The following is a 26,520-nucleotide window of genomic DNA, read 5'->3' as shown; positions in this document are numbered from 1 at the left end:
AACATTGTCTGATGCATTTTGTTGTATATTCATGCAAATGTTATATAAACAATGTCTGATATATATATATATATACAGTGCCTTGCGAAAGTATTCGGCCCCCTTGAACTTTGCGACCTTTTGCCACATTTCAGGCTTCAAACATAAAGATATGAAACTGTAATTTTTTGTGAAGAATCAACAACAAGTGGGACACAATCATGAAGTGGAACGAAATTTATTGGATATTTCAAACTTTTTTAACAAATAAAAAACTGAAAAATTGGGCATGCAAAATTATTCAGCCCCCTTAAGTTAATACTTTGTAGTGCCACCTTTTGCTGCGATTACAGCTGTAAGTCGCTTGGGGTATGTCTCTATCAGTTTTGCACCAAAACACCTATAAGCGACAGGTTATTGCTCTAAAACTTTTATTTATCTAGGCTATGCAACAGCGCAGCATGTCGGCTAGAATAAAACGTAACCTCCATCTCTTAAAGAGCATAGTTCATAGCTCTGCTCATCAGAGAAGAGCAATTTTATGAAACGCCTCCGACGATTTTATCAAATCGATTGTGGAAATTGCCTTAAATGCCTTAAAGGGTCACATCCCCTTAACTTCGAGTCAGTTAAACACTCTCAAAAAGCAGCGTTGTGTTATAAAGAGCCTATGCAATAAGAAGCATTCAATTAAAAAGAAGAAAAAATTTGTGAATCAGAGTGGTGGTTTTATCGGCGCTTTAATAAGGATTGCATTGCCTTTTTTATCAGGACTCTTATCGCCTCAAAGTTAATTTGTAAAAATGACTCACTCCCAGAAAATGTTTCTGATACCCCAGCATCAACTCGATAGACTTCGGCAGCCTGAGCCCCAGCACCCCGAGCCTATTAAAAAAGCTGTTGAAAGCCGACTTGACTCTGAAATGAAAAGCATTCTACTTAGAAGCGACATCAGTGACCATGAGAAAGTTAAGCTATACACCAACTCCTTGCAGAGATATCTAACCCTGCTTAAACAGAGTGAAAAAGAGTTTAATACCCTTACATTAATTACACCCCCCTCTGAGGAAACGGCCCAACCGGCAGCAGAATCTGAATCTAAGATAGTGACTGCTGTTATGAGTAGCGTTCCCTCCAGATCTAAGAAAAATGCTAATTTTATTTTAAACGCTATGTCTCAGAATGCTTTGGTTACCTCATGGAATGATCAAGGGGAATTCATTCTTAGGGGCAAGAACATTAGAGGGTCGCATATGGTTGATTTAATCAGGGCTGCAACGGGGCATACCCATATCCCTGAACATAGGTTACCTGTAGGATGGTCCGAATTCATCAAAGGTTTGTCTGTAATAAATGTCCCCTATTCTACAGTACCTAATTCTCAAACACGACAACTCATAGAAGCTTATAAAAAACGACCCTTAGAGACCCCCATGCATAAGAAGCAGAAAAAAAGGCAGCAGTTATGGGAAAGTTATTAAGATGTTACTGTTTTTATTGAGTTTACATATCTGTACATTTTGTTGTATATTCATGCATATGCTGTGTAAACATTGTCTGATGCATTTTGTTGTATATTCATGCAAATGTTATATAAACAATGTCTGATATATATATATATATATATACAGTGCCTTGCGAAAGTATTTGGCCCCCTTGAACTTTGCGACCTTTTGCCACATTTCAGGCTTCAAACATAAAGATATGAAACTGTAATTTTTTGTGAAGAATCAACAACAAGTGGGACACAATCATGAAGTGGAACGAAATTTATTGGATATTTCAAACTTTTTTAACAAATAAAAAACTGAAAAATTGGGCGTGCAAAATTATTCAGCCCTCTTAAGTTAATACTTTGTAGCGCCACCTTTTGCTGCGATTACAGCTGTAAGTCGCTTGGGGTATGTCTCTATCAGTTTTGCACATTGAGAGACTGAAATTTTTGCCCATTCCTCCTTGCAAAACAGCTCGAGCTCAGTGAGGTTGGATGGAGAGCATTTGTGAACAGCAGTTTTCAGTTCTTTCCACAGATTCTCGATTGGATTCAGGTCTGGACTTTGACTTGGCCATTCTAACACCTGGATATGTTTATTTGTGAACCATTCCATTGTAGATTGTGCTTTATGTTTTGGATCATTGTCTTGTTGGAAGACAAATCTCCGTCCCAGTCTCAGGTCTTTTGCAGACTCCATCAGGTTTTCTTCCAGAATGGTCCTGTATTTGGCTCCATCCATCTTCCCATCAATTTTAACCATCTTCCCTGTCCCTGCTGAAGAAAAGCAGGCCCAAACCATGATGCTGCCACCACCATGTTTGACAGTGGGGATGGTGTGTTCAGGGTGATGAGCTGTGTTGCTTTTACGCCAAACATAACGTTTTGCATTGTTGCCAAAAAGTTCGATTTTGGTTTCATCTGACCAGAGCACCTTCTTCCACATGTTTGGTGTGTCTCCCAGGTGGCTTGTGGCAAACTGTAAACGACACTTTTTATGGATATCTTTAAGAAATGGCTTTCTTCTTGCCACTCTTCCATAAAGGCCAGATTTGTGCAGTATACGACTGATTGTTGTCCTATGGACAGAGTCTCCCACCTCAGCTGTAGATCTCTGCAGTTCATCCAGAGTGATCATGGGCCTCTTGGCTGCATCTCTGATCAGTCTTCTCCTTGTATGAGCTGAAAGTTTAGAGGGACGGCCAGGTCTTGGTAGATTTGCAGTGGTCTGATACTCCTTCCATTTCAATATTATCGCTTGCACAGTGCTCCTTGGGATGTTTAAAGCTTGGGAAATCTTTTTGTATCCAAATCCGGCTTTAAACTTCTCCACAACAGTATCTCGGACCTGCCTGGTGTGTTCCTTGTTCTTCATGATGCTCTCTGCGCTTTAAACGGACCTCTGAGACTATCACAGTGCAGGTGCATTTATACGGAGACTTGATTACACACAGGTGGATTCTATTTATCATCATTAGTCATTTAGGTCAACATTGGATCATTCAGAGATCCTCACTGAACTTCCGGAGAGAGTTTGCTGCACTGAAAGTAAAGGGGCTGAATAATTTTGCACGCCCAATTTTTCAGTTTTTTATTAGTTAAAAAAGTTTGAAATATCCAATAAATTTTGTTCCACTTCATGATTGTGTCCCACTTGTTGTTGATTCTTCACAAAAAATTACAGTTTCATATCTTTATGTTTGAAGCCTGAAATGTGGCAAAAGGTCGCAAAGTTCAAGGGGGCCGAATACTTTCGCAAGGCACTGTAGCGTTTTTAGGGAAAACCTCCTGTGAAGCGTTACTAGGCAGAGTTACATAAAAGAGTCTTGAGACATTTTGAATAATGTTTTAAGTGTAATTAAATACACTCTGTACTTGTCAACTCTTTAGATCTACCACCTGATGCTCTGCGACCCACTGTTAAATTTTTCAGGCTAACCGGCCCATTTTATGAGATAAGACTTTTTGCCATTTTCCTTTTTCTCGGCAACTATCTTCTCTATCCTAAACAGCCTATCAGTTTTAACATTTATTTTCTGTAATTCTGGTTCATAAAAGGTGCCCATTATAGGCTCTCCATCATAATCACATAGTTTATACACCGGTGGAAATCTTGGTATACATTCTGTTATAGGAAAAATCTCTGATGTAAACGTCTGCTCATAGCCTTTTATAAAGGGAGCTCTTAACTTTGAAATTATTACGCTGTCACCAGTGGCAAACTTAAACTTTATATGTTTAGGGCTTTTCTTCTTAGAGTATAAAGTTTTAAACACTTTAAATGAATTATCTTCATTAACTTCTGAAGGTTTCATTTGAAAACTACGGTGGAAGGAGTTGTTATATGCCTGTACAATTTCTTGTAGTTTATCCATATACTTGTGCGTGTTAAAAGCGGTGAAATATTTCCACATTCTTGTTTTAAGAGTCCTGTTGTATCTCTCAACAATATATGCTTTTAGTTCATTCCCCGTGGTAAAGTGTAGAATATTATGTTTTTTTAGCATGTTCTGAAATGCTTTGTTTAGAAATTCGGCCCCTTTATCAGTTTGTAGTTTTTTTAGGTTTCCTACCAGCGCTGATGATCCTCTTGAACGCCTCTGTCACCATCTTAGATGACTTATTTTTCAAAGGCAAGACCCATGCATATTTGGATAAGATATCTATACATGTTAACATGTACTTATAACCTCCATTTTCTTTTGACAAGCTAGACATATCCACTAAATCAGCTTGCCATTGTGTGTCGATATTAGATACAAATACGGTGTTTCTTTTAAAGTTTATTTTAGAGGGCTTATGCAACGTATATGAGTCTTGCTCTGATAAAAAGTCAGTTAAGACCCTCTCAGAGACTTTAGGTCCATCAGACCTCAGAGCTCTTTGAAGAGTCTGTAAACCCCCTAAACCTCCAGGATTTGAGGGATCATAGTATATTTTTTTCATACGCTGGTGTGTCATCTTTAACCAAAATAACACAACTGAGAACAATATGACTTTCAAAAAGTTTTTATTCAAAGGTTATCATAACACTTCAGAGACATGTGGGAAGTTCAAAAGTTTTATTCACAGTTTATCAAGAAGATTAGGACATTTTAGAAGAGCTATAAAGTTTTTACACAAACATTCATGATTAGTCACTAAATAATCCACGACATTTTGCACAACTATCGATATATCTTCATCTCTTAAAAACCTGGCCATGTTATAAAAACATACATCAGTCACATAAGCATACAAAACAAGGATATGTGTACATTTGCAATCTTCTATTTCATCAAACATTTTAGGTAATATATTCATTAAAAATGCATTTAAGGGTTTACAGTGTTTTACATGTGTATTTACCAACTCTGACCATTCTTTAGTATCAATATCTTTACGGATTAAATCAGTTACACTTTTTAAATTGCTGAACATTTTTACATTTACGGGGATCAGGTTTTGAAAGAGTCTCTTGCAAGCCACTTTCTCAGCTAATAACTCAAACAGCAGCCCCTCCATGGTTTTCCTCAGTTTTGCTGGAGTCTGGACGTTGCCCATTTTCAAAGTCACAGGCCCCGTAATATGCTAATGGAGCGCGCAGGTTTGTAAAACTGCGATGGTAGAAAGCTTTGGTAATTTTGTTAACAATGTCTTGGGTCTTGTCATCCAGGGTTTCTTGTAGATGAATCAGTTTACGTCTAATGCTGTGTTCTGGTCTTAGCTCTGTTAAAATATCTTCCACCAGTTTCTGAAGTTTTGTCAAAGATGGATGAAAATTGAAACAAGCTAGAGCTTTAGCCACCAGAAGTTTCAGCCACGGGACGTGTATTTTTTCTAGTATTTCTTCAAAATGTTGATCAAAATAATTGGGGGCCGCTTCAAAAAGGCAGCTGTGTCTCAGCTGGCTCGGGTGGTCAATTTCGCAACCACGGCAATTTTTCACCATATCACGGTCAATGATCACTTCCAATAGAGAAGCCACGAGACCCATAGAGATCTTTAATACTTTTTCAAAAGAGATGCCTAAGCCCCCATCAACGTCATCAGACTCTGCAGGGTTGAGGAGCGGGACATTTTCAAAGTCTTTTATAAGCTGGGTCATTTCTTCACTGGTCCAATCCATCTCAAGATCGCAAGGTTCAAGAATGGCATTTTCAGAGAAGTATCTAAAGTTTGCAGAAGCCATGATGTCAGACTCCTTCAATCAAAAGGACATGTGGGGAGCCCCTTTAGTATGCTCCCCAAGATTAGGTTTCGGCCTATGAGGGTGTTGACGCCTCAGGCACCGGGGGGGATCCTTTGAGATGACCTATCAGAGATCCTTGAATGGGTGGTCCTTGAGGCGCCGCCCCTAGGGGGCGTTTTCAGAGTTACCCTAATACATCCGCCCCTCTCTCTCATTGATGTTTGTTTTCAGTTCAGTCCACAGAGGAGGTTGTACAGTACACAGACGATCCTTGGGAAGAATGCTTGAAGACCCCTTGCTTGGACTCTCTCTTGAAACTTTTTTACAAGCCGTGGTTTCTTTTGCATCTGTGGAAGGGCTAATGTGCATTTTTTTAAAGGCTTTTATAAGTTCAGACATTTCCCGATCCTCAAGATCCACTTTCTCTGAGCAGCAACTAACAACGGTATGAGACATCTTCTGTAACACTCTAATAAACTGCCCAAATATTTTCCTCCTTTTTATAAGGTCTGAAAAACATGCCCAGACATGCCCCTTTAAAAAAACAAAAACCCATCATAGTCTCCATCTGTTCGACCTTTTGCTCAAACACCATACCACCTTGATTCTCTGAAACCCCCGGTAAGCTTAATACTTATTTATTTTTTTATTTATTAATGTTTTAAGAAAAACTGTTGTGGCCAAGTGGTTAAGGCGAAGGACTTAAGATCCTTTTGACTCAATTGTCAGCGTGGGTTCGAATCCTACCCACAGTAATTATTTTATTTTCATACTCTTTTACATTTATAAATATTTAATGTTTATAAGCACTTGTAAAATACAAAGGGTCTGTTTTATATATATATATATATATATATATATATATATATATATATATATATCAATACCAATATAAAATCCCCGCCCCCTCATTATATATTCATAAATTCATAAATACACGCCCCCTCATTATATATTCATAAATTCATACCTATAAGGTCAAAAAAAGGTCAAAAGGGTCATAAATTAGACTTTTGACATAAGCTATAGTAATATTACTACTCACAGCAATTCATTTAATTATGATATCAGTGGTTGTGGCGCACGGTTGGGTGCTGATAGTGCAGTTCTCCAGACCTGCTGCCAGCTGCCAGTATGAACCAAGAAATGAAACGTCGCATTTTGGATTCCAACAGGAAAAATGGATGTTGAAGGACTGTGTGCAATCAGAACGGGGGGAAAGCCTTGCGGTCCAGGGCACTATTAATCCTACACCAAAGCTCCTGGTCCAGTGCCACGTTTTCCAAGTTCAAATCTTGGTGCAACCTTCCGTTTATTTTCTGTTACAAAAACAAACTTGAAGATCAGGCTTTGATTTTAAGTGACCAATGTTGTAGACTCCCACTGCTAGCTTTAAAAGCATTGACTGGTGGGACTCGGTTTTACAACATTCCAATGTACCCCTCGGTGCTTGAGTAGAAATACAGTGTGCTATCGATTGCGTCACAGAGCCTCTCGAGGGGAGTAAGCAAACGTACCAACCAGCAAACCAAGCGCGGCATGGTCCGGAATAATCTGAAAGGGTGAACTACTTCTAGTTCTTGGACAATTAGAAATGGACCACAGCAATTAATTTAATTATGCGGCAGTTTATTATGATTCATTGTCTGTCATTGCTCAGGGCTTGGGGGCTGTTCCGTTTTCGATGCTTCAGCGTTGATAGCAAAGGAATTCCTGGCCAGCCGTGCAGACTCCCCCAGCAGCGTCCCTGGTGGTCTAGTGGTTAGGATTCGGCGCTCTCACCGCCGCGGCACGGGTTCGATTCCCGGTCAGGGAAGTTACATTATTGCCCATTAGTATTCCGAGTAAAACCATTCTATTACTCTTCATTAATCAGATGTACATATGTCTATTTCTTGGCTGTGGCCCGACTGCATTCAATTAAAAGCACACCCTTGATATTATTACAGGGTCTGTGCACATTGATTCACAACCCCTTTTGGCATTAACTTCTTTTCAGTCTGCAGAAAAGGATTTTACAATTGCTCCTTACAAGTGAGAGGACAGCTATGGTTTAACCACCCCCCTCTACACAATCACACAGTTAACACAATAAGTACCGACTAAAAAGAGACACAGAATTATTCTATGCAGCCACTCATTCCGAGCTCCAGTGCTGTGACGCACAGCAAATCGGTAGGTGCGTTCAAGTGCCTGTAACTCAAAAACGGAAATCGGTAGGTGCGTTCAAGTGCCTGTGACTCAAAAACGGAAAGGGCTAGGCACGCAGTCTACATACCAAACGAAAGAAGGGGCTCCGCGATTTCCCCTGATATCTAACATGCCCTGGTGTCTTGTTCCTAGAATAAACTAAAGCGTCCAGAATACAGTGGTGCCTTCACTTGCTAGGAGACAGCTGTGCGAATTTGTATTTGGAAGTGTATTTTCACTTATAAAGATGCAACGTATTTAGTTTTTAAGGGCATGTTTATTAATTTAAATTAGCAATACCGATGTTATTAAAAGCGTTTCTAAATATACATGTGTAATACATATATTGCCATGAGTCTTATTATTTCAATGTGAGCAGTGTTTGTGGCGCACGGTTGGGTGCTGATAGTGCAGTTCTCCAGACCTGCTGCCAGCTGCCAGTATGAACCAAGAAATGAAACGTCGCATTTTGGATTCCAACAGGAAAAATGGATGTTGAAGGACTGTGTGCAATCAGAACGGGGAGAACGCCTTGCGGTCCAGGGCACTATTAATCCTACACCAAAGCTCTTGGTCCAGTGCCACGTTTTCACTGCAGCCACTAGAGATAAATGGTGACCGAGCCATCTTTTACTTCATTTCTTTCATTTTCTGTTATGCAGAGAGAAATAAACGTTGCCGTCTTCCAGCAGCTGATCTCCAGTGGTATACTTTTTTTTTAAAAAAACTATCCAGTAACACCAACACAACGCAGATATAGAATAGCCGGAGTGTGAGCGCAGGCAGGGAAACAGAGAAGCGGGTTTCAGCTCTTACTAGTCAAGGAGAGACACACACAGACCGGTTACACGATTCAAACCCACGCGTGCAGATGTCGTTTCAGCTCTTGCTGCATCAGATAGCTTCAGCCATTGTGAAGTATTCGAAAATGTTTGAAAGAAAATCATAATATCCAGAGAGTCCCTGCAACGTAAAACCGACATAGGTGATTGGTTCCGTGGTGTAATGGTTAGCACTCTGGACTTTGAATCCAGTGATCCGAGTTCAAATCTCGGTGGAACCTTCCGTTTATTTTCATTGTCTTACAAAAACAAATTGAAAATCAGGTTTTGATTTTAAGTGACCAATGTTGTAGACTCCCACTGCTAGCTTTAAAAGCATTAACTGGTGGGACTCGGTTTTACAACCTTCCAACGTACCCCTCGGTGCTTGAGTAGATGTCCAATGCGCTATCGATTGCATCACAGAGCCTCTCGAGGGCATTAAGCAAACGTACCTACCAGCAAACTAAGCGCGGCATGGTCCGGAATAATCTGAAAGGGAGAACTACTTCTAGTTCTTGAACAATTAGAAATGGACCACAGCAATTCATTTAATTATGCGGCAGTTTATTATGATTCATTGTCTGTCACTGCTCAGGGCTTGGGGGCTGTTCCGTTTTCGATGCTTCAGCTTTGTTAGCAAAGGAATTCCTGGCCAGCCGTGCAGACCTCCACAGCAGCGTCCCTGGTGGTCTAGTGGTTAGGATTCGGCGCTCTCACCGCCGCGGCCCGGGTTCGATTCCCGGTCAGGGAAGTTACTTTATTGCCCATTAGTATTCCGATTAAAACCATTCTATTACTCTTCATTAATCAGATGTACATATGTCTATTTCTTGGCTGTGGCCCGACTGCATTCAATTAAAAGCACACCCTTGATATTATTACAGGGTCTGTGCACATTGATTCGCAACCCCTTTTGGCATTAACTTCTTTTCAGTCTGCAGAAAAGGATTTTACAATTGCTCCTTACAAGTGAGAGGACAGCTAGGGTTTAACCACCCCCCTCTACACAATCACACAGTTAACACAATAAGTACCGACTAAAAAGAGACACAGAATTATTCTATGCAGCCACTCATTCAGTGCTCCAGTGCTGTGACGCGCAGCAAATCGGTAGGTGCGTTCAAGTGCCTGTAACTCAAAAACGGAAATCGGTAGGTGCGTTCAAGTGCCTGTAACTCAAAAACGGAAAGGGCTAGGCACGCAGTCTACATACCAAACGAAAGAGGAGGCTCCGCGATTTCCCCTGATATCTAACATGCCCAGGTGTCATGTTTCTAGAATAAACTATAGCGTCCAGAATACAGTGGTGCCTTCACTTGCTAGGAGACAGCTGTGCGAATTTGTATTTGAAAGTGTATATTCACTTATAAAGATCCAACGTATTTAGTTTTTAAGGGCATGTTTATTAATTTAAATTAGCAATACCGATGTTATTCAAACCGTTTCTAAATATACATGTGTAATACATATATTGTCATGTGTCTTATTATTTCAATGTGAGCAGTTTTTGTGGCGCACGGTTGGGTGCTGATAGTGCAGTTCTCCAGACCTGCTGCCAGCTGCCAGTATGAACCAAGAAATGAAACGTCGCATTTTGGATTCGACAGGAAAAATGGATATTGAAGGACTGTGTGCAATCAGAACGGGGAGAACGCCTTGCGGTCCAGGGTTTGTCAGCAGTAGGGGATTTTACACCTGGGAGCTGAGGAAGTTACAGCCATTCCTCTCTCGCTTGCTCCGCAGTGGTTCCATGGTGTAATGGTGAGCACTCTGGACTCTGAATCCAGCGATCCGAGTTCAAATCTCGGTGGGACCTGTATTTAACCATAAGTTTTGATCATGTGAACTACCAAATGTCATATGTCTGGACCACAAGGGTACAATCGGTCATATAAAATACAATGCAGATTCCGGTATCTGAGGTCGAAAATGGTTTAATAACAAGTAATGTGTATTTTCAAGTGTTTCTGTTTAATTTCAGAAATGCCCTGCGCTTAATTTTAGTCCTAGATTGTAGTAGAGAATGACAGTAGTAGCGCCAATAATGTCCCTGATACGTTTCATTGCACAGGTCTCTGGCACGCATTTCTTTGTGTGTTGCAAGAAGCCGTGGCTTAGATGGTTACAGCGCCTCCCTAGTAAACGGTGTCTTTGGTTATATATGTTTTTTTTTTCAGCACCTCAAAGTTGAGGCTGTGTTTTTGTCACATTTTGTGACTGTTGGGGAGCACCTCCAACACAGACAAATACTTTCCTGTAGTCGCAGGATAAACATTTTTGTCAAAAGAGAACGAGAAAAACTAATAATAATAATATCATAAAAATAAATAAATAAATGAAATAAAAAAAAAAAAACTGCGACGAGGATACGATTGTAACCGGTATATAGTGCACTAATAATCCTACACCAAAGCTCCTGATCCAGTGCCACGTTTTCACTGCAGCCACTAGAGATGAATGGTGACCGAGTCATTTTTTACTTCATTTCTTTCATTTTCTGTTATGCAGAGAGAAATAAACGTCGCCGTCTTTCAGCAGTTGATCTCGAGTGGTATACTTTAAAAAAAAAAAAAAAACAAAAAACATGTAGAAACACCAACACAACGCAGATATAGAATAGCCGGAGTGTGAGCGCAGGCAGGGAAACAGAGAAGCGGGTTTCAGCTCTTACTAGTCAAGGAGAGACACACACAGACCGGTTACACGATTCAAACCCACGCGTGCAGATGTCGTTTCAGCTCTTGCTGCATCAGATAGCTTCAGCCATTGTGAAGTATTCGAAAATGTTTGAAAGAAAATCATAATATCCAGAGAGTCCCTGCAACGTAAAACCGACATAGGTGATTGGTTCCATGGTGTAATGGTTAGCACTCTGGACTTTGAATCCAGTGATCCGAGTTCAAATCTCGGTGGAACCTTCCGTTTATTTTCATTGTCTTACAAAAACAAATTGAAAATCAGGTTTTGATTTTAAGTGACCAATGTTGTAGACTCCCACTGCTAGCTTTAAAAGCATTAACTGGTGGGACTCGGTTTTACAACCTTCCAACGTACCCCTCGGTGCTTGAGTAGATGTCCAATGCGCTATCGATTGCATCACAGAGCCTCTCGAGGGCATTAAGCAAACGTACCTACCAGCAAACTAAGCGCGGCATGGTCCGGAATAATCTGAAAGGGAGAACTACTTCTAGTTCTTGAACAATTAGAAATGGACCACAGCAATTCATTTAATTATGCGGCAGTTTATTATGATTCATTGTCTGTCACTGCTCAGGGCTTGGGGGCTGTTCCGTTTTCGATGCTTCAGCTTTGTTAGCAAAGGAATTCCTGGCCAGCCGTGCAGACCTCCACAGCAGCGTCCCTGGTGGTCTAGTGGTTAGGATTCGGCGCTCTCACCGCCGCGGCCCGGGTTCGATTCCCGGTCAGGGAAGTTACTTTATTGCCCATTAGTATTCCGATTAAAACCATTCTATTACTCTTCATTAATCAGATGTACATATGTCTATTTCTTGGCTGTGGCCCGACTGCATTCAATTAAAAGCACACCCTTGATATTATTACAGGGTCTGTGCACATTGATTCGCAACCCCTTTTGGCATTAACTTCTTTTCAGTCTGCAGAAAAGGATTTTACAATTGCTCCTTACAAGTGAGAGGACAGCTAGGGTTTAACCACCCCCCTCTACACAATCACACAGTTAACACAATAAGTACCGACTAAAAAGAGACACAGAATTATTCTATGCAGCCACTCATTCAGTGCTCCAGTGCTGTGACGCGCAGCAAATCGGTAGGTGCGTTCAAGTGCCTGTAACTCAAAAACGGAAATCGGTAGGTGCGTTCAAGTGCCTGTAACTCAAAAACGGAAAGGGCTAGGCACGCAGTCTACATACCAAACGAAAGAGGAGGCTCCGCGATTTCCCCTGATATCTAACATGCCCAGGTGTCATGTTTCTAGAATAAACTATAGCGTCCAGAATACAGTGGTGCCTTCACTTGCTAGGAGACAGCTGTGCGAATTTGTATTTGAAAGTGTATATTCACTTATAAAGATCCAACGTATTTAGTTTTTAAGGGCATGTTTATTAATTTAAATTAGCAATACCGATGTTATTCAAACCGTTTCTAAATATACATGTGTAATACATATATTGTCATGTGTCTTATTATTTCAATGTGAGCAGTTTTTGTGGCGCACGGTTGGGTGCTGATAGTGCAGTTCTCCAGACCTGCTGCCAGCTGCCAGTATGAACCAAGAAATGAAACGTCGCATTTTGGATTCGACAGGAAAAATGGATATTGAAGGACTGTGTGCAATCAGAACGGGGAGAACGCCTTGCGGTCCAGGGTTTGTCAGCAGTAGGGGATTTTACACCTGGGAGCTGAGGAAGTTACAGCCATTCCTCTCTCGCTTGCTCCGCAGTGGTTCCATGGTGTAATGGTGAGCACTCTGGACTCTGAATCCAGCGATCCGAGTTCAAATCTCGGTGGGACCTGTATTTAACCATAAGTTTTGATCATGTGAACTACCAAATGTCATATGTCTGGACCACAAGGGTACAATCGGTCATATAAAATACAATGCAGATTCCGGTATCTGAGGTCGAAAATGGTTTAATAACAAGTAATGTGTATTTTCAAGTGTTTCTGTTTAATTTCAGAAATGCCCTGCGCTTAATTTTAGTCCTAGATTGTAGTAGAGAATGACAGTAGTAGCGCCAATAATGTCCCTGATACGTTTCATTGCACAGGTCTCTGGCACGCATTTCTTTGTGTGTTGCAAGAAGCCGTGGCTTAGATGGTTACAGCGCCTCCCTAGTAAACGGTGTCTTTGGTTATATATGTTTTTTTTTTCAGCACCTCAAAGTTGAGGCTGTGTTTTTGTCACATTTTGTGACTGTTGGGGAGCACCTCCAACACAGACAAATACTTTCCTGTAGTCGCAGGATAAACATTTTTGTCAAAAGAGAACGAGAAAAACTAATAATAATAATATCATAAAAATAAATAAATAAATGAAATAAAAAAAAAAAAACTGCGACGAGGATACGATTGTAACCGGTATATAGTGCACTAATAATCCTACACCAAAGCTCCTGATCCAGTGCCACGTTTTCACTGCAGCCACTAGAGATGAATGGTGACCGAGTCATTTTTTACTTCATTTCTTTCATTTTCTGTTATGCAGAGAGAAATAAACGTCGCCGTCTTTCAGCAGTTGATCTCGAGTGGTATACTTTAAAAAAAAAAAAAAAACAAAAAACATGTAGAAACACCAACACAACGCAGATATAGAATAGCCGGAGTGTGAGCGCAGGCAGGGAAACAGAGAAGCGGGTTTCAGCTCTTACTAGTCAAGGAGAGACACACACAGACCGGTTACACGATTCAAACCCACGCGTGCAGATGTCGTTTCAGCTCTTGCTGCATCAGATAGCTTCAGCCATTGTGAAGTATTCGAAAATGTTTGAAAGAAAATCATAATATCCAGAGAGTCCCTGCAACGTAAAACCGACATAGGTGATTGGTTCCATGGTGTAATGGTTAGCACTCTGGACTTTGAATCCAGTGATCCGAGTTCAAATCTCGGTGGAACCTTCCGTTTATTTTCATTGTCTTACAAAAACAAATTGAAAATCAGGTTTTGATTTTAAGTGACCAATGTTGTAGACTCCCACTGCTAGCTTTAAAAGCATTAACTGGTGGGACTCGGTTTTACAACCTTCCAACGTACCCCTCGGTGCTTGAGTAGATGTCCAATGCGCTATCGATTGCATCACAGAGCCTCTCGAGGGCATTAAGCAAACGTACCTACCAGCAAACTAAGCGCGGCATGGTCCGGAATAATCTGAAAGGGAGAACTACTTCTAGTTCTTGAACAATTAGAAATGGACCACAGCAATTCATTTAATTATGCGGCAGTTTATTATGATTCATTGTCTGTCACTGCTCAGGGCTTGGGGGCTGTTCCGTTTTCGATGCTTCAGCTTTGTTAGCAAAGGAATTCCTGGCCAGCCGTGCAGACCTCCACAGCAGCGTCCCTGGTGGTCTAGTGGTTAGGATTCGGCGCTCTCACCGCCGCGGCCCGGGTTCGATTCCCGGTCAGGGAAGTTACTTTATTGCCCATTAGTATTCCGATTAAAACCATTCTATTACTCTTCATTAATCAGATGTACATATGTCTATTTCTTGGCTGTGGCCCGACTGCATTCAATTAAAAGCACACCCTTGATATTATTACAGGGTCTGTGCACATTGATTCGCAACCCCTTTTGGCATTAACTTCTTTTCAGTCTGCAGAAAAGGATTTTACAATTGCTCCTTACAAGTGAGAGGACAGCTAGGGTTTAACCACCCCCCTCTACACAATCACACAGTTAACACAATAAGTACCGACTAAAAAGAGACACAGAATTATTCTATGCAGCCACTCATTCAGTGCTCCAGTGCTGTGACGCGCAGCAAATCGGTAGGTGCGTTCAAGTGCCTGTAACTCAAAAACGGAAATCGGTAGGTGCGTTCAAGTGCCTGTAACTCAAAAACGGAAAGGGCTAGGCACGCAGTCTACATACCAAACGAAAGAGGAGGCTCCGCGATTTCCCCTGATATCTAACATGCCCAGGTGTCATGTTTCTAGAATAAACTATAGCGTCCAGAATACAGTGCTGCCTTCACTTGCTAGGAGACAGCTGTGCGAATTTGTATTTGAAAGTGTATATTCACTTATAAAGATCCAACGTATTTAGTTTTTAAGGGCATGTTTATTAATTTAAATTAGCAATACCGATGTTATTCAAACCGTTTCTAAATATACATGTGTAATACATATATTGTCATGTGTCTTATTATTTCAATGTGAGCAGTTTTTGTGGCGCACGGTTGGGTGCTGATAGTGCAGTTCTCCAGACCTGCTGCCAGCTGCGAGTATGAACCAAGAAATGAAACGTCGCATTTTGGATTCGACAGGAAAAATGGATATTGAAGGACTGTGTGCAATCAGAACGGGGAGAACGCCTTGCGGTCCAGGGTTTGTCAGCAGTAGGGGATTTTACACCTGGGAGCTGAGGATGTTACAGCCATTCCTCTCTCGCTTGCTCCGCAGTGGTTCCATGGTGTAATGGTGAGCACTCTGGACTCTGAATCCAGCGATCCGAGTTCAAATCTCGGTGGGACCTGTATTTAACCATAAGTTTTGATCATGTGAACTACCAAATGTCATATGTCTGGACCACAAGGGTACAATCGGTCATATAAAATACAATGCAGATTCCGGTATCTGAGGTCGAAAATGGTTTAATAACAAGTAATGTGTATTTTCAAGTGTTTCTGTTTAATTTCAGAAATGCCCTGCGCTTAATTTTAGTCCTAGATTGTAGTAGAGAATGACAGTAGTAGCGCCAATAATGTCCCTGATACGTTTCATTGCACAGGTCTCTGGCACGCATTTCTTTGTGTGTTGCAAGAAGCCGTGGCTTAGATGGTTACAGCGCCTCCCTAGTAAACGGTGTCTTTGGTTATATATTTTTTTTTTCAGCACCTCAAAGTTGAGGCTGTGTTTTTGTCACATTTTGTGACTGTTGGGGAGCACCTCCAACACAGACAAATACTTTCCTGTAGTCGCAGGATAAACATTTTTGTCAAAAGAGAACGAGAAAAACTAATAATAATAATATCATAAAAATAAATAAATAAATGAAATAAAAAAAAAAAAAACTGCGACGAGGATACGATTGTAACCGGTATATAGTGCACTAATAATCCTACACCAAAGCTCCTGATCCAGTGCCACGTTTTCACTGCAGCCACTAGAGATGAATGGTGACCGAGTCATTTTTTACTTCATTTCTTTCATTTTCTGTTATGCAGAGAGAAATAAACGTCGCCGTCTTTCAGCAGTTGATCTCGAGTGGTATACTTTAAAAAAAAACAAAAAAAAAAAAACATGTAGAAACACCAACACAACGCAGATATAGAATAGCCGGAGTGTGAGCGCAGGCAGGGAAACAGAGAAGCGGGTTTCAGCTCTTACTAGTCAAGGAGAGACACACACAGACCGGTTACACGATTCAAACCCACGCGTGCAGATGTCGTTTCAGCTCTTGCTGCATCAGATAGCTTCAGCCATTGTGAAGTATTCGAAAATGTTTGAAAGAAAATCATAATATCCAGAGAGTCCCTGCAACGTAAAACCGACATAGGTGATTGGTTCCATGGTGTAATGGTTAGCACTCTGGACTTTGAATCCAGTGATCCGAGTTCAAATCTCGGTGGAACCTTCCGTTTATTTTCATTGTCTTACAAAAACAAATTGAAAATCAGGTTTTGATTTTAAGTGACCAATGTTGTAGACTCCCACTTGCTAGCTTTAAAAGCATTAACTGGTGGGACTCGGTTTTACAACCTTCCAACGTACCCCTCGGTGCTTGAGTAGATGTCCAATGCGCTATCGATTGCATCACAGAGCCTCTCGAGGGCATTAAGCAAACGTACCTACCAGCAAACTAAGCGCGGCATGGTCCGGAATAATCTGAAAGGGAGAACTACTTCTAGTTCTTGAACAATTAGAAATGGACCACAGCAATTCATTTAATTATGCGGCAGTTTATTATGATTCATTGTCTGTCACTGCTCAGGGCTTGGGGGCTGTTCCGTTTTCGATGCTTCAGCTTTGTTAGCAAAGGAATTCCTGGCCAGCCGTGCAGACCTCCACAGCAGCGTCCCTGGTGGTCTAGTGGTTAGGATTCGGCGCTCTCACCGCCGCGGCCCGGGTTCGATTCCCGGTCAGGGAAGTTACTTTATTGCCCATTAGTATTCCGATTAAAACCATTCTATTACTCTTCATTAATCAGATGTACATATGTCTATTTCTTGGCTGTGGCCCGACTGCATTCAATTAAAAGCACACCCTTGATATTATTACAGGGTCTGTGCACATTGATTCGCAACCCCTTTTGGCATTAACTTCTTTTCAGTCTGCAGAAAAGGATTTTACAATTGCTCCTTACAAGTGAGAGGACAGCTAGGGTTTAACCACCCCCCTCTACACAATCACACAGTTAACACAATAAGTACCGACTAAAAAGAGACACAGAATTATTCTATGCAGCCACTCATTCAGTGCTCCTGTGCTGTGACGCGCAGCAAATCGGTAGGTGCGTTCAAGTGCCTGTAACTCAAAAACGGAAATCGGTAGGTGCGTTCAAGTGCCTGTAACTCAAAAACGGAAATCGGTAGGTGCGTTCAAGTGCCTGTAACTCAAAAACGGAAAGGGCTAGGCACGCAGTCTACATACCAAACGAAAGAGGAGGCTCCGCGATTTCCCCTGATATCTAACATGCCCAGGTGTCATGTTTCTAGAATAAACTATAGCGTCCAGAATACAGTGGTGCCTTCACTTGCTAGGAGACAGCTGTGCGAATTTGTATTTGAAAGTGTATATTCACTTATAAAGATCCAACGTATTTAGTTTTTAAGGGCATGTTTATTAATTTAAATTAGCAATACCGATGTTATTCAAACCGTTTCTAAATATACATGTGTAATACATATATTGTCATGTGTCTTATTATTTCAATGTGAGCAGTTTTTGTGGCGCACGGTTGGGTGCTGATAGTGCAGTTCTCCAGACCTGCTGCCAGCTGCCAGTATGAACCAAGAAATGAAACGTCGCATTTTGGATTCGACAGGAAAAATGGATATTGAAGGACTGTGTGCAATCAGAACGGGGAGAACGCCTTGCGGTCCAGGGTTTGTCAGCAGTAGGGGATTTTACACCTGGGAGCTGAGGAAGTTACAGCCATTCCTCTCTCGCTTGCTCCGCAGTGGTTCCATGGTGTAATGGTGAGCACTCTGGACTCTGAATCCAGCGATCCGAGTTCAAATCTCTGTGGGACCTGTATTTAACCATAAGTTTTGATCATGTGAACTACCAAATGTCATATGTCTGGACCACAAGGGTACAATCGGTCATATAAAATACAATGCAGATTCCGGTATCTGAGGTCGAAAATGGTTTAATAACAAGTAATGTGTATTTTCAAGTGTTTCTGTTTAATTTCAGAAATGCCCTGCGCTTAATTTTAGTCCTAGATTGTAGTAGAGAATGACAGTAGTAGCGCCAATAATGTCCCTGATACGTTTCATTGCACAGGTCTCTGGCACGCATTTCTTTGTGTGTTGCAAGAAGCCGTGGCTTAGATGGTTACAGCGCCTCCCTAGTAAACGGTGTCTTTGGTTATATATGTTTTTTTTTTCAGCACCTCAAAGTTGAGGCTGTGTTTTTGTCACATTTTGTGACTGTTGGGGAGCACCTCCAACACAGACAAATACTTTCCTGTAGTCGCAGGATAAACATTTTTGTCAAAAGAGAACGAGAAAAACTAATAATAATAATATCATAAAAATAAATAAATAAATGAAATAAAAAAAAAAAAAAACTGCGACGAGGATACGATTGTAACCGGTATATAGTGCACTAATAATCCTACACCAAAGCTCCTGATCCATTGCCACTTTTTCACTGCAGCCACTAGAGATGAATGGTGACCGAGTCATTTTTTACTTCATTTCTTTCATTTTCTGTTATGCAGAGAGAAATAAACGTCGCCGTCTTTCAGCAGTTGATCTCGAGTGGTATACTTTAAAAAAAAAAAAAAAAAAAAAAACATGTAGAAACACCAACACAACGCAGATATAGAATAGCCGGAGTGTGAGCGCAGGCAGGGAAACAGAGAAGCGGGTTTCAGCTCTTACTAGTCAAGGAGAGACACACACAGACCGGTTACACGATTCAAACCCACGCGTGCAGATGTCGTTTCAGCTCTTGCTGCATCAGATAGCTTCAGCCATTGTGAAGTATTCGAAAATGTTTGAAAGAAAATCATAATATCCAGAGAGTCCCTGCAACGTAAAACCGACATAGGTGATTGGTTCCATGGTGTAATGGTTAGCACTCTGGACTTTGAATCCAGTGATCCGAGTTCAAATCTCGGTGGAACCTTCCGTTTATTTTCATTGTCTTACAAAAACAAATTGAAAATCAGGTTTTGATTTTAAGTGACCAATGTTGTAGACTCCCACTGCTAGCTTTAAAAGCATTAACTGGTGGGACTCGGTTTTACAACCTTCCAACGTACCCCTCGGTGCTTGAGTAGATGTCCAATGCGCTATCGATTGCATCACAGAGCCTCTCGAGGGCATTAAGCAAACGTACCTACCAGCAAACTAAGCGCGGCATGGTCCGGAATAATCTGAAAGGGAGAACTACTTCTAGTTCTTGAACAATTAGAAATGGACCACAGCAATTCATTTAATTATGCGGCAGTTTATTATGATTCATTGTCTGTCACTGCTCAGGGCTTGGGGGCTGTTCCGTTTTCGATGCTTCAGCTTTGTTAGCAAAGGAATTCCTGGCCAGCCGTGCAGACCTCCACAGCAGCGTCCCTGGTGGTCTAGTGGTTAGGATTCGGCGCTCTCACCGCCGCGGCCCGGGTTCGATTCCCGGTCAGGGAAGTTACTTTATTGCCCATTAGTATTCCGATTAAAACCATTCTATTACTCTTCATTAATCAGATGTACATATGTCTATTTCTTGGCTGTGGCCCGACTGCATTCAATTAAAAGCACACCCTTGATATTATTACAGGGTCTGTGCACATTGATTCGCAACCCCTTTTGGCATTAACTTCTTTTCAGTCTGCAGAAAAGGATTTTACAATTGCTCCTTACAAGTGAGAGGACAGCTAGGGTTTAACCACCCCCCTCTACACAATCACACAGTTAACACAATAAGTACCGACTAAAAAGAGACACAGAATTATTCTATGCAGCCACTCATTCAGTGCTCCAGTGCTGTGACGCGCAGCAAATCGGTAGGTGCGTTCAAGTGCCTGTAACTCAAAAACGGAAATCGGTAGGTGCGTTCAAGTGCCTGTAACTCAAAAACGGAAATCGGTAGGTGCGTTCAAGTGCCTGTAACTCAAAAACGGAAAGGGCTAGGCACGCAGTCTACATACCAAACGAAAGAGGAGGCTCCGCGATTTCCCCTGATATCTAACATGCCCAGGTGTCATGTTTCTAGAATAAACTATAGCGTCCAGAATACAGTGCTGCCTTCACTTGCTAGGAGACAGCTGTGCGAATTTGTATTTGAAAGTGTATATTCACTTATAAAGATCCAACGTATTTAGTTTTTAAGGGCATGTTTATTAATTTAAATTAGCAATACCGATGTTATTCAAACCGTTTCTAAATATACATGTGTAATACATATATTGTCATGTGTCTTATTATTTCAATGTGAGCAGTTTTTGTGGCGCACGGTTGGGTGCTGATAGTGCAGTTCTCCAGACCTGCTGCCAGCTGCGAGTATGAACCAAGAAATGAAACGTCGCATTTTGGATTCGACAGGAAAAATGGATATTGAAGGACTGTGTGCAATCAGAACGGGGAGAACGCCTTGCGGTCCAGGGTTTGTCAGCAGTAGGGGATTTTACACCTGGGAGCTGAGGAAGTTACAGCCATTCCTCTCTCGCTTGCTCCGCAGTGGTTCCATGGTGTAATGGTGAGCACTCTGGACTCTGAATCCAGCGATCCGAGTTCAAATCTCGGTGGGACCTGTATTTAACCATAAGTTTTGATCATGTGAACTACCAAATGTCATATGTCTGGACCACAAGGGTACAATCGGTCATATAAAATACAATGCAGATTCCGGTATCTGAGGTCGAAAATGGTTTAATAACAAGTAATGTGTATTTTCAAGTGTTTCTGTTTAATTTCAGAAATGCCCTGCGCTTAATTTTAGTCCTAGATTGTAGTAGAGAATGACAGTAGTAGCGCCAATAATGTCCCTGATACGTTTCATTGCACAGGTCTCTGGCACGCATTTCTTTGTGTGTTGCAAGAAGCCGTGGCTTAGATGGTTACAGCGCCTCCCTAGTAAACGGTGTCTTTGGTTATATATTTTTTTTTTCAGCACCTCAAAGTTGAGGCTGTGTTTTTGTCACATTTTGTGACTGTTGGGGAGCACCTCCAACACAGACAAATACTTTCCTGTAGTCGCAGGATAAACATTTTTGTCAAAAGAGAACGAGAAAAACTAATAATAATAATATCATAAAAATAAATAAATAAATGAAATAAAAAAAAAAAAAAACTGCGACGAGGATACGATTGTAACCGGTATATAGTGCACTAATAATCCTACACCAAAGCTCCTGATCCAGTGCCACGTTTTCACTGCAGCCACTAGAGATGAATGGTGACCGAGTCATTTTTTACTTCATTTCTTTCATTTTCTGTTATGCAGAGAGAAATAAACGTCGCCGTCTTTCAGCAGTTGATCTCGAGTGGTATACTTTAAAAAAAAACAAAAAAAAAAAAACATGTAGAAACACCAACACAACGCAGATATAGAATAGCCGGAGTGTGAGCGCAGGCAGGGAAACAGAGAAGCGGGTTTCAGCTCTTACTAGTCAAGGAGAGACACACACAGACCGGTTACACGATTCAAACCCACGCGTGCAGATGTCGTTTCAGCTCTTGCTGCATCAGATAGCTTCAGCCATTGTGAAGTATTCGAAAATGTTTGAAAGAAAATCATAATATCCAGAGAGTCCCTGCAACGTAAAACCGACATAGGTGATTGGTTCCATGGTGTAATGGTTAGCACTCTGGACTTTGAATCCAGTGATCCGAGTTCAAATCTCGGTGGAACCTTCCGTTTATTTTCATTGTCTTACAAAAACAAATTGAAAATCAGGTTTTGATTTTAAGTGACCAATGTTGTAGACTCCCACTGCTAGCTTTAAAAGCATTAACTGGTGGGACTCGGTTTTACAACCTTCCAACGTACCCCTCGGTGCTTGAGTAGATGTCCAATGCGCTATCGATTGCATCACAGAGCCTCTCGAGGGCATTAAGCAAACGTACCTACCAGCAAACTAAGCGCGGCATGGTCCGGAATAATCTGAAAGGGAGAACTACTTCTAGTTCTTGAACAATTAGAAATGGACCACAGCAATTCATTTAATTATGCGGCAGTTTATTATGATTCATTGTCTGTCACTGCTCAGGGCTTGGGGGCTGTTCCGTTTTCGATGCTTCAGCTTTGTTAGCAAAGGAATTCCTGGCCAGCCGTGCAGACCTCCACAGCAGCGTCCCTGGTGGTCTAGTGGTTAGGATTCGGCGCTCTCACCGCCGCGGCCCGGGTTCGATTCCCGGTCAGGGAAGTTACTTTATTGCCCATTAGTATTCCGATTAAAACCATTCTATTACTCTTCATTAATCAGATGTACATATGTCTATTTCTTGGCTGTGGCCCGACTGCATTCAATTAAAAGCACACCCTTGATATTATTACAGGGTCTGTGCACATTGATTCGCAACCCCTTTTGGCATTAACTTCTTTTCAGTCTGCAGAAAAGGATTTTACAATTGCTCCTTACAAGTGAGAGGACAGCTAGGGTTTAACCACCCCCCTCTACACAATCACACAGTTAACACAATAAGTACCGACTAAAAAGAGACACAGAATTATTCTATGCAGCCACTCATTCAGTGCTCCTGTGCTGTGACGCGCAGCAAATCGGTAGGTGCGTTCAAGTGCCTGTAACTCAAAAACGGAAATCGGTAGGTGCGTTCAAGTGCCTGTAACTCAAAAACGGAAATCGGTAGGTGCGTTCAAGTGCCTGTAACTCAAAAACGGAAAGGGCTAGGCACGCAGTCTACATACCAAACGAAAGAGGAGGCTCCGCGATTTCCCCTGATATCTAACATGCCCAGGTGTCATGTTTCTAGAATAAACTATAGCGTCCAGAATACAGTGGTGCCTTCACTTGCTAGGAGACAGCTGTGCGAATTTGTATTTGAAAGTGTATATTCACTTATAAAGATCCAACGTATTTAGTTTTTAAGGGCATGTTTATTAATTTAAATTAGCAATACCGATGTTATTCAAACCGTTTCTAAATATACATGTGTAATACATATATTGTCATGTGTCTTATTATTTCAATGTGAGCAGTTTTTGTGGCGCACGGTTGGGTGCTGATAGTGCAGTTCTCCAGACCTGCTGCCAGCTGCCAGTATGAACCAAGAAATGAAACGTCGCATTTTGGATTCGACAGGAAAAATGGATATTGAAGGACTGTGTGCAATCAGAACGGGGAGAACGCCTTGCGGTCCAGGGTTTGTCAGCAGTAGGGGATTTTACACCTGGGAGCTGAGGAAGTTACAGCCATTCCTCTATCGCTTGCTCCGCAGTGGTTCCATGGTGTAATGGTGAGCACTCTGGACTCTGAATCCAGCGATCCGAGTTCAAATCTCGGTGGGACCTGTATTTAACCATAAGTTTTGATCATGTGAACTACCAAATGTCATATGTCTGGACCACAAGGGTACAATCGGTCATATAAAATACAATGCAGATTCCGGTATCTGAGGTCGAAAATGGTTTAATAACAAGTAATGTGTATTTTCAAGTGTTTCTGTTTAATTTCAGAAATGCCCTGCGCTTAATTTTAGTCCTAGATTGTAGTAGAGAATGACAGTAGTAGCGCCAATAATGTCCCTGATACGTTTCATTGCACAGGTCTCTGGCACGCATTTCTTTGTGTGTTGCAAGAAGCCGTGGCTTAGATGGTTACAGCGCCTCCCTAGTAAACGGTGTCTTTGGTTATATATATATTTTTTTCAGCACCTCAAAGTTGAGGCTGTGTTTTTGTCACATTTTGTGACTGTTGGGGAGCACCTCCAACACAGACAAATACTTTCCTGTAGTCGCAGGATAAACATTTTTGTCAAAAGAGAACGAGAAAAACTAATAATAATAATATCATAAAAATAAATAAATAAATGAAATAAAAAAAAAAACAAACTGCGACGAGGATACGATTGTAACCGGTATATAGTGCACTAATAATCCTACACCAAAGCTCCTGATCCATTGCCACTTTTTCACTGCAGCCACTAGAGATGAATGGTGACCGAGTCATTTTTTACTTCATTTCTTTCATTTTCTGTTATGCAGAGAGAAATAAACGTCGCCGTCTTTCAGCAGTTGATCTCGAGTGGTATACTTTAAAAAAAAAAAAAACATGTAGAAACACCAACACAACGCAGATATAGAATAGCCGGAGTGTGAGCGCAGGCAGGGAAACAGAGAAGCGGGTTTCAGCTCTTACTAGTCAAGGAGAGACACACACAGACCGGTTACACCATTCAAACCCACGCGTGCAGATGTCGTTTCAGCTCTTGCTGCATCAGATAGCTTCAGCCACTGTGAAGTATTCGAAAATGTTTGAAAGAAAATCATAATATCCAGAGAGTCCCTGCAACGTAAAACCGACATAGGTGATTGGTTCCATGGTGTAATGGTTAGCACTCTGGACTTTGAATCCAGTGATCCGAGTTCAAATCTCGGTGGAACCTTCCGTTTATTTTCATTGTCTTACAAAAACAAATTGAAAATCAGCTTTTGATTTTAAGTGACCAATGTTGTAGACTCCCACTGCTAGCTTTAAAAGCATTAACTGGTGGGACTCGGTTTTACAACCTTCCAACGTACCCCTCGGTGCTTGAGTAGATGTCCAATGCGCTATCGATTGCATCACAGAGCCTCTCGAGGGCATTAAGCAAACGTACCTACCAGCAAACTAAGCGCGGCATGGTCCGGAATAATCTGAAAGGGAGAACTACTTCTAGTTCTTGAACAATTAGAAATGGACCACAGCAATTCATTTAATTATGCGGCAGTTTATTATGATTCATTGTCTGTCACTGCTCAGGGCTTGGGGGCTGTTCCGTTTTCGATGCTTCAGCTTTGTTAGCAAAGGAATTCCTGGCCAGCCGTGGAGACCTCCACAGCAGCGTCCCTGGTGGTCTAGTGGTTAGGATTCGGCGCTCTCACCGCCGCGGCCCGGGTTCGATTCCCGGTCAGGGAAGTTACTTTATTGCCCATTAGTATTCCGATTAAAACCATTCTATTACTCTTCATTAATCAGATGTACATATGTCTATTTCTTGGCTGTGGCCCGACTGCATTCAATTAAAAGCACACCCTTGATATTATTACAGGGTCTGTGCACATTGATTCGCAACCCCTTTTGGCATTAACTTCTTTTCAGTCTGCAGAAAAGGATTTTACAATTGCTCCTTACAAGTGAGAGGACAGCTAGGGTTTAACCACCCCCCTCTACACAATCACACAGTTAACACAATAAGTACCGACTAAAAAGAGACACAGAATTATTCTATGCAGCCACTCATTCAGTGCTCCTGTGCTGTGACGCGCAGCAAATCGGTAGGTGCGTTCAAGTGCCTGTAACTCAAAAACGGAAATCGGTAGGTGCGTTCAAGTGCCTGTAACTCAAAAACGGAAATCGGTAGGTGCGTTCAAGTGCCTGTAACTCAAAAACGGAAAGGGCTAGGCACGCAGTCTACATACCAAACGAAAGAGGAGGCTCCGCGATTTCCCCTGATATCTAACATGCCCAGGTGTCATGTTTCTAGAATAAACTATAGCGTCCAGAATACAGTGGTGCCTTCACTTGCTAGGAGACAGCTGTGCGAATTTGTATTTGAAAGTGTATATTCACTTATAAAGATCCAACGTATTTAGTTTTTAAGGGCATGTTTATTAATTTAAATTAGCAATACCGATGTTATTCAAACCGTTTCTAAATATACATGTGTAATACATATATTGTCATGTGTCTTATTATTTCAATGTGAGCAGTTTTTGTGGCGCACGGTTGGGTGCTGATAGTGCAGTTCTCCAGACCTGCTGCCAGCTGCCAGTATGAACCAAGAAATGAAACGTCGCATTTTGGATTCGACAGGAAAAATGGATATTGAAGGACTGTG

General features: G+C 41.5%; 22 non-coding genes across 22 annotated transcripts; all 22 read left to right on the top strand.

Moving 5' to 3' along the window:
• Window positions 1-6,312: 6,312 nt before the first annotated feature.
• Window positions 6,313-6,397, top strand: trnal-uaa (transfer RNA leucine (anticodon UAA)). The gene has a single exon. It is a non-coding gene; the product is annotated as a tRNA-Leu (tRNA).
• Window positions 6,398-7,386: 989 nt separating this feature from the next.
• On the top strand, window positions 7,387-7,458 carry trnae-cuc (transfer RNA glutamic acid (anticodon CUC)). The gene has a single exon. It is a non-coding gene; the product is annotated as a tRNA-Glu (tRNA).
• A 1,365-nt stretch (window positions 7,459-8,823) lies between these two features.
• trnaq-uug (transfer RNA glutamine (anticodon UUG)) lies at window positions 8,824-8,895 on the top strand. The gene has a single exon. It is a non-coding gene; the product is annotated as a tRNA-Gln (tRNA).
• Window positions 8,896-9,335: 440 nt separating this feature from the next.
• Window positions 9,336-9,407, top strand: trnae-cuc (transfer RNA glutamic acid (anticodon CUC)). Its single transcript has one exon. It is a non-coding gene; the product is annotated as a tRNA-Glu (tRNA).
• A 993-nt stretch (window positions 9,408-10,400) lies between these two features.
• On the top strand, window positions 10,401-10,472 carry trnaq-cug (transfer RNA glutamine (anticodon CUG)). Its single transcript has one exon. It is a non-coding gene; the product is annotated as a tRNA-Gln (tRNA).
• A 1,030-nt stretch (window positions 10,473-11,502) lies between these two features.
• trnaq-uug (transfer RNA glutamine (anticodon UUG)) lies at window positions 11,503-11,574 on the top strand. Its single transcript has one exon. It is a non-coding gene; the product is annotated as a tRNA-Gln (tRNA).
• Window positions 11,575-12,014: 440 nt separating this feature from the next.
• On the top strand, window positions 12,015-12,086 carry trnae-cuc (transfer RNA glutamic acid (anticodon CUC)). Its single transcript has one exon. It is a non-coding gene; the product is annotated as a tRNA-Glu (tRNA).
• A 993-nt stretch (window positions 12,087-13,079) lies between these two features.
• Window positions 13,080-13,151, top strand: trnaq-cug (transfer RNA glutamine (anticodon CUG)). The gene has a single exon. It is a non-coding gene; the product is annotated as a tRNA-Gln (tRNA).
• A 1,030-nt stretch (window positions 13,152-14,181) lies between these two features.
• Window positions 14,182-14,253, top strand: trnaq-uug (transfer RNA glutamine (anticodon UUG)). The gene has a single exon. It is a non-coding gene; the product is annotated as a tRNA-Gln (tRNA).
• Window positions 14,254-14,693: 440 nt separating this feature from the next.
• Window positions 14,694-14,765, top strand: trnae-cuc (transfer RNA glutamic acid (anticodon CUC)). Its single transcript has one exon. It is a non-coding gene; the product is annotated as a tRNA-Glu (tRNA).
• A 993-nt stretch (window positions 14,766-15,758) lies between these two features.
• On the top strand, window positions 15,759-15,830 carry trnaq-cug (transfer RNA glutamine (anticodon CUG)). The gene has a single exon. It is a non-coding gene; the product is annotated as a tRNA-Gln (tRNA).
• A 1,029-nt stretch (window positions 15,831-16,859) lies between these two features.
• trnaq-uug (transfer RNA glutamine (anticodon UUG)) lies at window positions 16,860-16,931 on the top strand. The gene has a single exon. It is a non-coding gene; the product is annotated as a tRNA-Gln (tRNA).
• A 441-nt stretch (window positions 16,932-17,372) lies between these two features.
• Window positions 17,373-17,444, top strand: trnae-cuc (transfer RNA glutamic acid (anticodon CUC)). Its single transcript has one exon. It is a non-coding gene; the product is annotated as a tRNA-Glu (tRNA).
• A 1,034-nt stretch (window positions 17,445-18,478) lies between these two features.
• On the top strand, window positions 18,479-18,550 carry trnaq-cug (transfer RNA glutamine (anticodon CUG)). The gene has a single exon. It is a non-coding gene; the product is annotated as a tRNA-Gln (tRNA).
• Window positions 18,551-19,582: 1,032 nt separating this feature from the next.
• On the top strand, window positions 19,583-19,654 carry trnaq-uug (transfer RNA glutamine (anticodon UUG)). Its single transcript has one exon. It is a non-coding gene; the product is annotated as a tRNA-Gln (tRNA).
• Window positions 19,655-20,094: 440 nt separating this feature from the next.
• trnae-cuc (transfer RNA glutamic acid (anticodon CUC)) lies at window positions 20,095-20,166 on the top strand. The gene has a single exon. It is a non-coding gene; the product is annotated as a tRNA-Glu (tRNA).
• A 1,034-nt stretch (window positions 20,167-21,200) lies between these two features.
• On the top strand, window positions 21,201-21,272 carry trnaq-cug (transfer RNA glutamine (anticodon CUG)). The gene has a single exon. It is a non-coding gene; the product is annotated as a tRNA-Gln (tRNA).
• Window positions 21,273-22,302: 1,030 nt separating this feature from the next.
• On the top strand, window positions 22,303-22,374 carry trnaq-uug (transfer RNA glutamine (anticodon UUG)). The gene has a single exon. It is a non-coding gene; the product is annotated as a tRNA-Gln (tRNA).
• A 440-nt stretch (window positions 22,375-22,814) lies between these two features.
• trnae-cuc (transfer RNA glutamic acid (anticodon CUC)) lies at window positions 22,815-22,886 on the top strand. The gene has a single exon. It is a non-coding gene; the product is annotated as a tRNA-Glu (tRNA).
• A 1,034-nt stretch (window positions 22,887-23,920) lies between these two features.
• Window positions 23,921-23,992, top strand: trnaq-cug (transfer RNA glutamine (anticodon CUG)). Its single transcript has one exon. It is a non-coding gene; the product is annotated as a tRNA-Gln (tRNA).
• A 1,022-nt stretch (window positions 23,993-25,014) lies between these two features.
• On the top strand, window positions 25,015-25,086 carry trnaq-uug (transfer RNA glutamine (anticodon UUG)). Its single transcript has one exon. It is a non-coding gene; the product is annotated as a tRNA-Gln (tRNA).
• Window positions 25,087-25,526: 440 nt separating this feature from the next.
• On the top strand, window positions 25,527-25,598 carry trnae-cuc (transfer RNA glutamic acid (anticodon CUC)). Its single transcript has one exon. It is a non-coding gene; the product is annotated as a tRNA-Glu (tRNA).
• Window positions 25,599-26,520: the final 922 nt, after the last annotated feature.

Source organism: Acipenser ruthenus, chromosome 11 (assembly GCF_902713425.1).
Source record: "Acipenser ruthenus chromosome 11, fAciRut3.2 maternal haplotype, whole genome shotgun sequence".
In the NCBI taxonomy this organism is placed as follows: domain Eukaryota; kingdom Metazoa; phylum Chordata; class Actinopteri; order Acipenseriformes; family Acipenseridae; genus Acipenser; species Acipenser ruthenus.
This window is presented reverse-complemented; position numbering and strand designations above follow the sequence as displayed.